At 40.4% G+C, this 13,903-nt stretch overlaps 1 protein-coding gene across 1 annotated transcript in view; it reads right to left on the bottom strand.

Moving 5' to 3' along the window:
- The window catches only part of PRICKLE4 (prickle planar cell polarity protein 4), a 66,085-nt gene extending 52,879 nt beyond the window's left edge, over positions 1 to 13,206 (bottom strand). The window contains exon 1 of the mRNA XM_089681168.1: positions 13,101 to 13,206. The gene's annotated coding sequence lies outside the window, so the exon portion shown is untranslated. The remainder of the gene's footprint in view (positions 1 to 13,100) is intronic.
- Positions 13,207 to 13,903: the final 697 nt, after the last annotated feature.

Raw genomic sequence — 13,903 nt, forward strand, 5'->3', positions numbered from 1 at the left:
AAAAGGATACAACCTCCCTTGTGCAGAGAGAAGGGGGTAGGTCTCTGAGAGCCCTGAAGAGGGTGATCCACGAGTTCAAACTGGTGGACACATGGAGAATGAGGCATATGAAAGACAGAGACTATTCCTTCTTCTCCAATGCACATGAGATATACTCGAGATTGGATTATATCCTAATAGATCACCAACTCATTGAAACACTAGTTAAAATAGAAATAGAGACAAGAACTTTCTCGGACCACGCCCCAGTCGTAATGAAAATGGGATGGGGAAAAAGGTGGGTGGGAGGTTTAGGATGGAGGTTAAATGAGGCTCTTCTCTTAGATGAGGATATTGTGCAGAAGATCAGGGAAGAGATTAAGGTTTATTTTAAGGAGAATGAGACAGAGGAAGTATCGACAGCTACAGTGTGGGAATGCCATAAGGTATATATAAGAGGCATCCTGATAGCGATGGGAGCAAGGAAGAAAAAAGAAAGAAGAAAGAGGGTTAGTGGACTATTAAAGGAAATCCTGGATCTGGAGCAGATTCATAAGAAGAAAATAACAAAAGAAACAAGACAGAAGTTAAGTGATAAAAAAGACGAATTAGAGAGATTGATGGAAGAGGAGAGGAGAAGAGTATTTAATAAAGTATTAAGTGAAAGATATAGATGGGGTGATAGACCAGGAAAGTACTTAATGAGAGCCTTGAATAAAAAGAAAAACAGGAATTATATAGAAAAGATAAAAAACCCCAAGGGTGAGATGGTCCATTCAACTAAAGAAATCATCAAAGTATTTACGGAGTATTATAGAAAGTTGTATAACATCAGCCCACGAGGTTCACCAAAGGAAATTAGAGAGGGTATTGACGAGAAAAGGATGATATACCTAAAAAATGCGGGATTGCCAAAGCTCAGTGAAACACAATTGAACTCCTTGGATGCAGAAATTTCCCAGGAAGAAATAGAAGTAGCATTGAGAAGTACAGGGGGAGGGAAAAGCCCAGGCCCGGATGGTTATACAGTTAAGTACTATAAAAAATTCTGTGAAGTATTGTTACCAAAGTTAAAGAAATATATGAATGACTTGGGAGGAGGGATGGAGGTGAGGAGGGAATCCCTTCAGGCTCATGTTGTTCTCATCCACAAGGAGGGAAAAGATCTATCTCAGTGTTCTAGCTACAGACCAATTTCATTACTAAATACCGATACTAAGTTGTACGCAAAGGTCCTAGCAAACAGGCTGAAAGATCTAATGCCCGAATGGATCCATGGAGATCAGGTGGGCTTTGTCCCAGGGAGAGAGGGTAGAGATAATGGGTTTAGAACTTTGATGCTTACCCAGAAAAGTAGAAAAGGGAAAGCCCCGGTGGTGCTCTTGTCAATTGACGCCGAAAAGGCGTTTGATAGAGTGGACTGGGGCTTTATGATGGACAACTTGGAAGTGTTGGGGATTGGAGAGAGAATGCGTGAGTGGATAGGTAAACTATACAGGGAGCCCACTGCAATCATCACGGTAAATGGGGAGAGGTCGGAACCCATTGGGATGTCCAATGGAACAAGGCAGGGATGTCCACTGTCCCCCTTACTGTATGTTTTGACATTGGAACCTCTGTTATCAATGATAAGGAATAGTGGTGCAGTAAAGGGAATACAGATAGAAAATATAGAACATAAAGTAGCGGCCTTTGCAGATGACCTACTGTTATATGTGGGCAACCCCCGAATAACACTACCAAATATAATGAAGATCTTGAAGGATTACGGTGAACTATCAAATCTAAAAATTAACCCAACAAAAACAGAAATTCTGAATATTAATGTACCAAAGAGCGAAAAAGAAAAGCTACAAAAAGAATTCCCCTTTATCTGGAGAGAAAAAGATATAAAATACCTAGGAATAAAACTTGCTACCTCATATAAACAACTGTATAGATTAAACTATATTTCTCTGATAAATGAGATTAAGGATGAACTAAAAAGATTAGAAGGAGGAAACCCATCATGGTTAGGACGTATAAATCTAATTAAAATGGTAATTATACCTAAAATACTCTATAGATTCCAAATGATCCCAATCAAACTTCCAGAGGCGTTTTTTAAGACAATGAGAAAAATGTTAACAAAATATATATGGAGGAATAAGAAACCAAGAATATCTTATGAAACACTAAGTAGGACTAAAGAGAAAGGGGGGATGGGACTACCTGATGTCAAGAGATATTACAAAGCGGTAATGTTAGCAAGAATTTATGATTGGACTTTTAATCATAAGGGGAAAAGTTGGGTAAAAATAGAAAACGAACTGAGTGCAATTAATTTGAGTAAGATGATATGGGTTCCAGCACATTATAGAAGGATTAAAGAGAGCACAAGCACTTACACTTTAAATGTTTTAAGGATATGGGATAATTTACATAGGTATATGAAATGGGAATTCAACTCTATATTAATGCCTCTTGCAAACACGGAGTATTTCCCTCCAGGAAAAGATGAGATATCAGGGAGATGGGTTAAAAAGGAAGATATCCAATTGAGAGACGTTTTGGTAGAGGGGGAACTGAGAACATTTAAAGATTTAAAAGAAAGGGGAGGAGATTTGTTTATTAAAATAGATGAGTGGAAATATCATCAATTAAAATGTTTTATTGGATCTCTTCCTAAACCCTTGAGATTAAAAGAGGAGTGGAATTTGTTTGAAAGGTTATTGGAGGCACGTAGAGATGGGAAACACGGTGTCACAAAAATGTATAGAATACTCACAGAACTGTACACAGATATGAAGTTAATTTTTATAACTAAGTGGGAAAGAGATATGGGGGTGGTGATAGATGAAGATCAACAGAACAAGATATTTAGATTAGTTCACGAGAATGTTAGTATGAGAGATGTTGAGATTAATTATAAATGTTTGACACAATGGCATATTACACCGAGCACTGAGCACAGGATGAGGGGGGAGAATTCAAAAATGTGTTGGAGAGGATGTGGGGAAGAGGGCACGGTTTTTCACATATGGTGGCAATGTCCAAAAATTCAGGTTTTCTGGAAGATAATAGTCAATTTAATAGAAATAATAACTGGAAATGACATAGGATTAGACCCAACCATGTGTCTCCTACATAGTGTTGAGACAACAGTAAAAAAATATAAAGAATCAGGCCTATGGTACTATTTAAGTGCTGCAAAAGGGTTGATTTCTAAGTTTTGGTGGAAGATGGAGGTTCCGACGGAGGAGGATTGGATCAATAGGGTAAACCAGATTAGCAGAATGGAAAAATCTTATTATACTCAGGAAGATAGGCTGAAATTATACTACTCGCGATGGGATAAATGGGAAAAATCAGGATTGAAAGAGAAATATAGAATACTCTAAACTAGGAAATCACTTGAAGTTATTGGGCCTAGAGAGACTTTGAGATCTTGCAGAGAGGAGGGAGGGGGGGAAGGAGGGGAAAAGGGGGGTGGGGAGGGATGGGAAAGAAAAGAGGTAAATAGAAGGAACAAGGTAGAAATATATTGACTATTTATATGTATTGTGTTTCTCCATATGAAATTCTTGTTATAATATGAAAAATTAATAAATATTTAAATTAAAAAAAAAAAAATACCTATTTTACTCACTGAACTGCAACTCAATTTATAGCATTTGTATCATGCGTTTTTTTCTGGATTTCTGGTTGATATTCTGTCTCTATCATTTAAAATACACCTATGATAAAAATTACAGACCCCTCATTTCTTTGTAAGTGGGAAAATTTACAAAATCTGCAGGGGATCAAAAAATTATTTTCCACACTGTATGTGCTTGCCCGTATGAGATACGAGCACACAGATACACTGACAGGTCTGCAGGAGTCCTTAATGAGACCCTGTGATCTGCTGATTGCTGGTGCAATGCTTTACAGGTTCCAATTAAAAAAAAATAATAAATGCACATTTTTTTACCTGAAAAAAGATGTGAATTTATTTTTTTTTTTTTAAAAGGTGAACTTATCCTTTAATTTCTGTTTCAGTGACAATGGTCACCAGGATAGTTAAGGGAGTGAATCTCCCAAGTGGAGACAAACACAGCAATTGAAACTCGACAGAAGGTGTAACCCTTTCTCACTCTATCCCAACTGAAACACATGTTTTCCCTTATGTGAACTTTAATAAAATGATTAATGGTATTGATTTGATGTTTTAAATTATGACTTTCATATGTGAAGCTAAAAGACCAGCCTGTATGCTATTCACAACCAATGTGATTCTCTCTTTTATTTTCCAACTTTCACTGGTAGACTCCAATTGATGATCGCTAATATTCCCAAGTCTACTCACTGGGTTTCTGAAATGTTTATGTGGAAATTGATGCAAAACTCTACTCTGATGCAAAACTCCACTGTAGTGACCTTTGGGAAGGCAGAGTGCATGTCGATGCCCAAAAGTGAATGAAAGATGAGGGTCTATTCTGACCCTGCTATTCTCTGAGCTACCATAACACCTAGACCAGGAGGCTTGAGACCCCAGTTTCTGCTCACTACGAAAGAAAAAATTAAAGCAGAATGAGTACAAGCCCCTTTTAACCAATTCCCATCCGCCCTATAGCAGAAATACTGCTACAGGGGGGCACGGGTGCACAAAACTCACATATATATATATGATTTTGCACTTCCGGGTAGGGGATGCGCCGTACTTGCGCTGCCATTCATGGCCATGGCTGTCAATCACCGGGTCCCAGACTGCTGAGGATCTCCGATGGGGAAGAGAACTATTTGCAAACAAAACAGTTCTCCTCCCTGTCAGGTCGTGCACACTGCTTTACATGGCTATGCACAGCACAGCCATACAAAGCAATGTGCTTACAGTGAAGCACAAACACACAGCACATAGTAAAACAGCACACAGTTAACCATTTGATCACCCCTCATGTTAACCCCTTCCTGCCCAGTGCCATTAGTACAGTGTCAGTGTTTTTTTTTTTAGCACTGTTCACTGTACTGGTGTCATGGAGGATGTCAGTGACACCAAGTCAGTTCCCCCCAGTGTAAGAATGCCCACCGCAGTCCCGCTATAAGTCGCTGATCACCGCCATTACTAGTAAAATTAAAAAATAAAATCCCACTATATATACTGCCATTTGTAAACACTATAACATTCATGTAAACCAATTAATTTACACATATTGGAATTTTTTTTTTAGCAAAGACATGTAGCAGAATACACATTTTGGCCTGAATTTATGATGAAATTTTTTTTACTGGACAAGTTTAATAGCAAAAAATCAAAAATATTGTTTCTCCATTAGGGAGATTCATCCTTTCTATTTGTCCTGGTGACAGTTATCACCAACAGTGAAAGTAAAGAAAATCTAATTTTTTTCTTGATCAGATGCTTTATTTTTTTTTTTTTTTTACGTGGAAAAAGAGCAAAAAACATAGGGGTTTATTTACTAAAATTGGAGAATGCAAAATCAGGTTTATTTCTGCATAAAAACCAATCAGCTTCCAGGTTTTATTGCCAAAGCTTAAAGTCGAGTTCCAGTTGAATAAAAAAACAAAAATAAAAGTCAGCAGCTACAAAAACTGTAGCTGCTGACTTTTAAAATACAGACACTTACAGTGGATATAACAAGTGTACACACCCCTGTTAAAATGTCAGGTTTCTGTGATGTAAAAAAAATGAGACAAAGATAAATAATTTCAGAACTTTTTCCACCTTTAATGTGACCTATAAACTGTACAAATTGAACAAGAAACTGAAATCTTTTAGGTGGAGGGAAGTAAAAATAAAAAACTGAAATAATATGGTTACATAAGTGTGCGCACCCTTAAACTAATACTTTGTTGTCGCACCTTTTGATTTTATTACAGCACTCAGTCTTTTTGGGTATGAGTCTATCAGCATGGCACATCTTGATTTGGTAAAATATGCCCACTCTTCCTTGAAAAAACACTCAAAATCTGTCAGATTGTGAGGGCATCTCCTGTGCACAGTCCTCTTCAGATCACCCCACAGATTTTCGATCGGATTCAGGTCTGGGCCATTCCAAAACTTGAATCTTCTTCTGGTGAAGCCATTCCTTTGGTGATTTGGATGTATGCTTTGGATCGTTGACATGCTGAAAGATGAAGTTCCTCTTCATGTTCAGCTTTCTGAAAGTTTTGTGCCAATATTGAATGGTATTTGGAACTGTTCATAATTTCCTCTACCTTGACTAAGGCCCCAGTTCCAGCTGAAGAAAAACAGCCCCAAAGCAAGATGCTGCCACCACCACGCTTCACTGTAGGTATGGTGTTCTTTTGGTGATGTGCAATGTTGTTTTTGCACCAAACAAAGTCTTTTGGAATTATGGCCAAAAACTTCAACCTTGGTTTCATCAGACCATAACATATTTTCCCACATGATTTTGAGAGACTTCAAATGTAGCCAGGCTTGGATGTTTTTCTTTGTAAGAAAAGGCTTCCATCTTGCCACTCTACCCCATAGCCCAGACTTTTGAAGAATTCGGGAGATTGTTTTCACATGTACCACACAGCCAGTACTTACCAGATATTCCTGCAGCTCCTCTAGTGTTGCTGTGGACCTCTTGGCAGCCTCTCAGACCAGTTTTCTTCCTGTCTTTTCATCAATTTTGGAGGGATGTCCAGTTCTTGGTAATGTCACTGTTGCACCATATTTTCCCCACTTGATGATGACTGTCTTCACTGTGTTCCATGGTATATCTAATGCCTTGGAAATTATTTTGTACCCTTCGCCTGAATGATACCTTTTAACAATGAGATACCTGTTGGTTTGGAAGCTCTCTGTAGACCATGGCTTTTGCTGTAGGATGCAACTAAGAAAATGTAAGGAAAGACCTACTAGACCAGCTGAACTTTATTTGGGGTTAATCAGAGGCACTTTAAATGATGGCAGGTGTGTACTGACTCCTGTTTAACATAATTTTGAATGTGATTGCTTAATTCTGAACACAGCTATATCCCCAATTATAAGAGGGTGTGCACACTTATGCAACCACATTATTTTAGTTTTTTATGTTTACTCCCCCCCCAACAGATTTCAGTTTGATTTTCAATTGAGTTGTACAGTTTATAGGTCACATTAAAGGTGGAAAAAGTTCTGAAATGATTTATCTCATTTTTTACATCACAGAAACCTGACATTTTAACAGGGAAGTGTAGACATTTTATATCCACTGTACCTGTCCCAGGATTCAGCGGTGTCTTCACCACAGTTGGTTTCACCGGCTGTCTACTCTCCAATGGGGACCCTGGTGATTATTGGGAATTTTCCTCACTTTGGGAGGATTTCCACTTACTATGGGTAAGGTTTCCACCTCATCCCTCAACTCAAACACATATTAATTACACAGGTTCTGTGACTGATTAAGGTGGTAATTAAACTCACTTAGTACCTTATCTGAATTAAATTAGCCTCAGAACCTGTGTAATTAATATGTGTTTGGGTTTAAAGGGATGAGGTGGCAACCCCAGCTATGGGACAAGGAATGAACGAAAATCTCAGCAATTAGCTCCATGCACACGGGGCGTTTTAATAATGCTGGTAACATTAGCTGTGTAAAGTCACATTAAAAACGTGAGTTTTTCAGTGTTTTTTAGCATTTTTGTATTAGTGTTTAGCAGCGGTTTTCTGAGTTTTACCGAGTTTTTTTGTATTTGTGTTTTTCTGCATTTTTAAAAAAATGTTTTGGGTCAAAAAAAATCCAAAAATGCTGGTTTGCCGCGTTTTGCAGCTAAAAACTCCTCTAGAAGCCCACTAGTTCTGGGGTTTTTTTTCCAGCCAAAAAACGACCCTGCCAAAAAACAATGATTACAGCCTGGACATGGACACATAGGATAACATGCTGGGGAGTTTACTGGCTGTAGCAAAAAGCCAAAAACAGCAGCTGTAAAAACATCCAGTGTGCGTGAGGACTCAGACACAGGTGGAAAAAAAAACCTGACAGGGGTTATATCCCTTCCTTACACCATCCAAATGAATAAAAGGTTTGCCTTCAGTTCTACTGTAAAGGCATTATAAATCTTCTTGCCTGCACCTTGTGTTTTTCACCGGAATAAGATGTACGGTGATCTTGTCATTTGTTTCCCTGTGTGCAAAGACTATATTCACAATCCAGTGTCATAAGTTTCAGTTTGTGTTCAAACACAGGGGCGGACTGACCATTTGGAAACTCGGGCACTGCCCGAGGGCCCGGGGTCAGTAGGGGGCCCCATGAGATGCCCCTGGTACCTTTTTCATAGGCTTTTTTGAGTTTGGGCAAGGACACAGGGGCCCCATGATCCCCTATTGCCCGGGGGCCCCATGAGTTGTCAGTCTGCCCCTGTTCAAACATGAAGCTTGCTGCATGGCACTGCACATGTTAATGCATGACTTCTGTCTGTAGTGTGAGAACTGAATCTTCCTGTGAAAAAACTACATATCTCACATAATCTCTGGGTCTCTATGTCTTGTGCTGGTGCATTTGAGAGCTACATAGTAATTAGATCTGAAACAGACACAAATAGAGTAAATTATTTGGTGCTGTGTTACCCAGAACAAGAAGTTTTCTGTCCCTTTAGCAAATAGGGACAAGCTAGGTGAATGAATACATGGACATAGGAGGATCAATCAGCCATGACACTACAAACTTCAGCCACATGTGAGCCCATCACTACAAGGTGTGGTAAACAAACAACAAAGGGAATATAACAACACTAATGCCAAATTAACACAACAAAACAAAAAAAAAACATTTGAATGTGTACAGTTCTTTTAACCTGGTCAGCTTTCAGGCTGTTCTGAGGCTGAACAAAAAAATCTAATAGATTCCTTCATCTATGCTTAAACTGTGTGGATGGCGGAATCTCCCCTGCTGGCTATTGTATCAGGCAGCCAGCATCTGCAGCTGTCAGAATACCTGAATATCTGCAGTTGTATAGTCAACAATTTTCTGCTCAGTTCCTTTGACAAAGGTACCTGGAATTCATCTTTAAAGTAAATGTAAACCCTGAATCTATTTTTCAGTACGTTCATCATCATGAAAAACAGCAGCTGTAAAAACGTCCAGTGTGCCTGAGGATAAATTCCATACTTCATCACCTCCTGAACACATCAAAGTCTGTATCCCTCTGAAGTAGAAAGACCCTAACCCCCCTTAAATTACGCTTTGGTTGCGCAAAGTCAAGGGCATAACCCATATGGAAGACTTTGTTTTCTCTTCTCAGGATAGACATTGAACTTACAAAAAACCTGGTTCTACTGGAACTTCTTTATTTTTTTCTGAGGAAGGGTAGGCGCTTTGGGCTGAAGACCCTTAAAGTGGTAGTAAAGTAAGTTTTTGTACTTGTTCCTATATGTAAGCCTAAAATGAGGCTTACCTGTAGGTACTGTAAATATTTCCTAAATGTGCAGCGTTTAGGAGATATTTTCCTGTGTAGAGCACCGGCGCATTTGCTCTAAAGGAATAGCATGCCCGAGCCATTCCTTCAGAGCTGTGTGCCATATAAAGTGACGCCCACGAGCGTGCGTGGGAGTGACGTCATCGTGGCTCGGCCATTCAAGCCGCCAGTGCCCACAAACCCAGAAGAAGGACTGGGTGAAGATGAAAGCCCTGTCAGCAGTGACAGTGCACTGCTGGCTTCGTTTTAAGGTAAGTTTCACATAATGTGTGAGTATAACCTGCGCAGAGAACTGATCGATTAGACTGGCTGCTGCTAGCAAAATCACAAATGTGTACTGGTGAACGAATGTGAGTGCAAACATATAATTTGCTGTGCTGCCTCTCACAAAAACTACTTTAAGTAATTAATTAAATAAATGAATGCACTCCCTACTCCTCAAAGGGTCCACACAAATGTGCATGTGCTATAATGCCCCATAGGCTAGCAATTATATCCCTCCTCCCAAGTGACTAAATCCCAAATAAACCAATAAGTAAATACAAGGTGCTTAAACGACAATAGTGCTAAAAATAGCACATATACAATGCCATAAAACTGTGTATACAGTGAAATTGTATAAAACTATATATATTAAAGTTCCAATAATTGTGCAAACATATAAAAGTTCCAAAAAAATTGAAAGTTCCAAAACAAACCCAAAGAAACCCCTATGCGCATCCGGTGTGAATATTAAGTGATACAGTAGTAAATCTTCTTATCCATAGCAATTCTCTGTATGTAGTGCTCCAATTAGTGCTCCCCATCCAGAGCCCCACTCACCACAGATAATTGACCACCTGGAATGGTAGGTCAAATATCGCATGAGATGTTGCAGTGCTCTCCTGCAGGAAAGTTGGCCATCTGTGTGGTCTTGACACCTCTATATGCTGATGACAGATTCCAGAGTGGAAACAGCTCTAGATCAATCATTTGTGACAACACTCCTCCAGAACCTCCACAGTACTCCTCCACCACCATAAAAACATCAAAGGGAAACTTCCATAGCGTAACACCGTATTTATTAGGTAAAAAACATTTAAAATTGCACCTACATAAAATGTATGGCACTTTAAATCCCAGCAAAAAGCAATTCCTTCTCAGAGGACAAGTATCAAGCCCCGCTCTACATGTTTCATCGTATGACGTCATCAGGAGCATGGGCTTCATTTTAAGGTAAGTTTCACATTGTGTAGCAGGTTTTTTTTTTTTTAAAAAAGGTCGCCGTTTACTACTGCTTTAATATCTTACTCAATCTAGGTAACCATCCTCCGAGGGAAAGTTTCCCTCTTGGTCATCCTCCTTCTCTTTATTTTACTCCCTCTCTTCTTCCCCCTAACTTTTTTTCTTTACTCTTTCCATTCTTTCATCCCTCTTACCATTTGTCCTCCTCTCCTACCACCGCATTCCCTTTCCTGGAAAAAATGGGACTTCTATGGTGTTTAATCACAACTGTGCAATGTCTTTCCCACTTGTCCTTAAAGCGGAGTTCCAGTGACACTGTAAAAAAATAAAAGTCAACAGCTACAAAAACTGTCCTGTCCTGTGTTCCCGGTGCCGGCATTTTCACTGCACATGCACCAGTAGTGCTGAATTTTTTGAATGGCCCTGCAGTCTTCTGGGATCAGGCATGTGATCAGGCATGTGGGGGGGACAACTTCCACTTCCGATCGCCTTGGTGATCGCAGCAGAAGTGGGAGTGGGTACCTGTTCCCCAAAGGTGCCAATCCTTAACGGGCAGCGGGAGACCAGTCCTTAAAGCGGAAATTCCCCTTTTGGGTGGAGCTCTGCTTTAATGTGTCTCTTGCTTCCGCTTTTATGATAAAAAGAGGCAAACACTTTAAATTGTATGCACGTACTGCATTTTGGAGACCATGCATTAAACATTATGTACGTTTGGACCACTTGATTGTATTGTACAAACCTAAAAATCTATATATAAATAAAAAAAATGTCAAAAGAAAAAGATCTGTTGCAAAGCTGGATATCTGCCAGTAACAGCACTTTCTGTTCAATAAAAGAAGTGAATTGGTGCTGCGCTACTCAGTGCATGAACAATATAACACATATAAATGAATGCACATATGACCCTCATCCAAGTGTGAAAACAACATATGCAAAAAACATGAATAAGTGCAGACAATAACAAATATCAATAAAGGCAGCACAGTGTGCTAATACTGTGCCAGTAACTGAAGTGAACACAAGGAAATAATGATAATAAAATTGATGTGCTGATGTGATTAAGTCCCAAAAAATGATAATAGCACTCCCAAAAAAACTCATAGTTGTCTCTCATAGTTGAGGTCTACCTATGATGCCAATTACAGGCCTCTCTCATCTTTTTAAGTGGGAGAACTTGCACAATTGGTGACTGACTAAATACTTTTTTGCCCCACTGTATAGACACATAAGAATACATCAACCAATGATGTTGTAAACAATAAAACACAACCCCAATAGGGTAGCAAATATCGGTCAGTAGGCATGGGCAGTATCATATAACCAAGTAACAAAAATAAAGAGACCGAAAAAAATAAACAAAAAAAGTCGAAGAAGAGGATAAAGAATAGATCAGAGAAAAAAAAGAGAGAAGAAAGAAGGAAAGAGGAAAGAAAGAAAAGAGAACAAGCCATAGGTCCATTAAATAATAGAGATATACCTAATCCATGGTTCCCATGTATACTCAAATTTAGAAGTATTATTGTTAACGATACTAGTCATTAATCATAATCCAATTAAGTTTCTGTTTGACCAAGTCCAGCGGAATTGTTGACTGTCTCCAACATCTAGCTACAGTATAGTAATCTGTGCCGCCAACAAAAGATAAAGAATTAATTTAACTGATTTCTTGGGAATATCATTGGGCAACAGATGAAATAAGGCTACGTCTGGTGATCTATGAATATTAATTCCCGTTACCGAATAAATTAAGTTAAATATTCGGATCCAAAATCTATGAACCACAGGACATTTCCACCATATGTGGAGCATAGTGCACTCTTGTCCACAGTGTCTAAAAAAACTGGGTGACACAGATGGGTACATTTTAGCAAGACGTGTAGGAGCATTGGCTGTAGTCCGCCAAGTGTCCAGATCTAGAGAGCTGTTCAAATCCCTTTTCCACTGAATCATATAGGAAAGCTTAGTAAGAGGATCAACAAGGGAAGCATAAATATTGGATAATCAACCTTTCACCATCCCAGTAGCCCCACAGGAGATCTCTAGAGGGGTGAGTATGCTAGATTCTACAAATAATTTGAGTTTACTGGTGATAAAAGATATAATTTGATGGTATCGAAACAATTCACTGGAGGACATCTGGAGGACATTTTGTCCAAAAATATTGGAGAGAACGAGGACGAAGTCCATCCAAAGAATCCCCAATACGCAAAAAACCCTTATTGATCCACCATTGAAACACAGATGGTGTTAGACCAGGAGTAAACTCAGGGTTACAAAAGACTGGAGCTAAAGCAGGGGTGTATCTACTGCGAGGCAAACAAGGCGTTTGCCGTGTGGTAGTTTTTAGGGGGGCGGCACCACCCCCCGGAAGAAGGGACCTTGACAGCAGCGGCGGACAGAGCCATGCAGGGCCGCCAGCAGAGGGGTACCTTCGGTACTCTTGCAGTGGCCCGGAGGACAGCAGGAGGATCGATGTGGGGGAGTGCAGTTGTAGAGAAATGCTCCTGTACCTCTCCCTCTAGCAGCTGAAGAGCCGGGACCAGGGGACAGCCTGGAGCAGGGAGAGAAGAGGATCCGAAGGTGGTGAGTTGTGCTGTGGTTTGTGGGATCTCCCTGTCTCCCTCCCAGCACTGACAGATTGTATGGGACTGCACACACACCTCCTCCCCACTCCTCCTCCTTCCTGCTGCACGGAGATCAGCAGCCCTTGGAGGAGGTGTGTGTGTGCAGCCCCATACGATGTGAGAAACGGAGAGGGAAGAGAGGGAAGGGGGGGAAGAGAGAGGGGAGAGAGAGAGAATAAAGTGGAAGAGAGGGGGCAGAGGGAAGAGAGAGGGGGGAAAAAGGGGGAGAAGAGAGAGAAGAGAGTGAGGGAAGAGAGAGAGAGGGAAGAGAGAGAGGGGGGAGAGAGAGGGGGGTGGAAGAGAGGGGGGAGAGAGAAGAGAGAGAGGGGGGAGAGAGAGAAAGGGGGAAGAGAGAAGAGAGAGAGGGGGGAAGAGAGAGAAAGGGAGAAGAGAGAGAGAGAAGAGATAGAGGAGAGAGAGGAGAGATAGAGAGGGGGATAGAGGAGAGAGGGGGGAGAGAGGGGGAATGAAGAGAGAGAGGGAATGAAGAGAGAGACGGAATGAAGAGAGAGAGGGGGGAAGAGAGAGAGCAGGAAGAGAGAGAGAGAGCAGGAAGAGAGAAAGAGGGAAGAGAGAGAGAGGGAAGAGAGGGAATGAAGAGAGAGAGAAAGAGGGGGAAGAGAGAGTGTCAGGAATGGACTTGCCAATGGTGGTGGGACTCACCTGTCTTGTGGGCTGCAGTACCAGGG

The sequence above is a fragment of the Staurois parvus genome, unplaced genomic scaffold (assembly GCF_062004578.1).
Source record: "Staurois parvus isolate SC_StPar_1 unplaced genomic scaffold, SC_StPar_1.0 ptg000261l, whole genome shotgun sequence".
NCBI lineage: Eukaryota > Metazoa > Chordata > Amphibia > Anura > Ranidae > Staurois > Staurois parvus.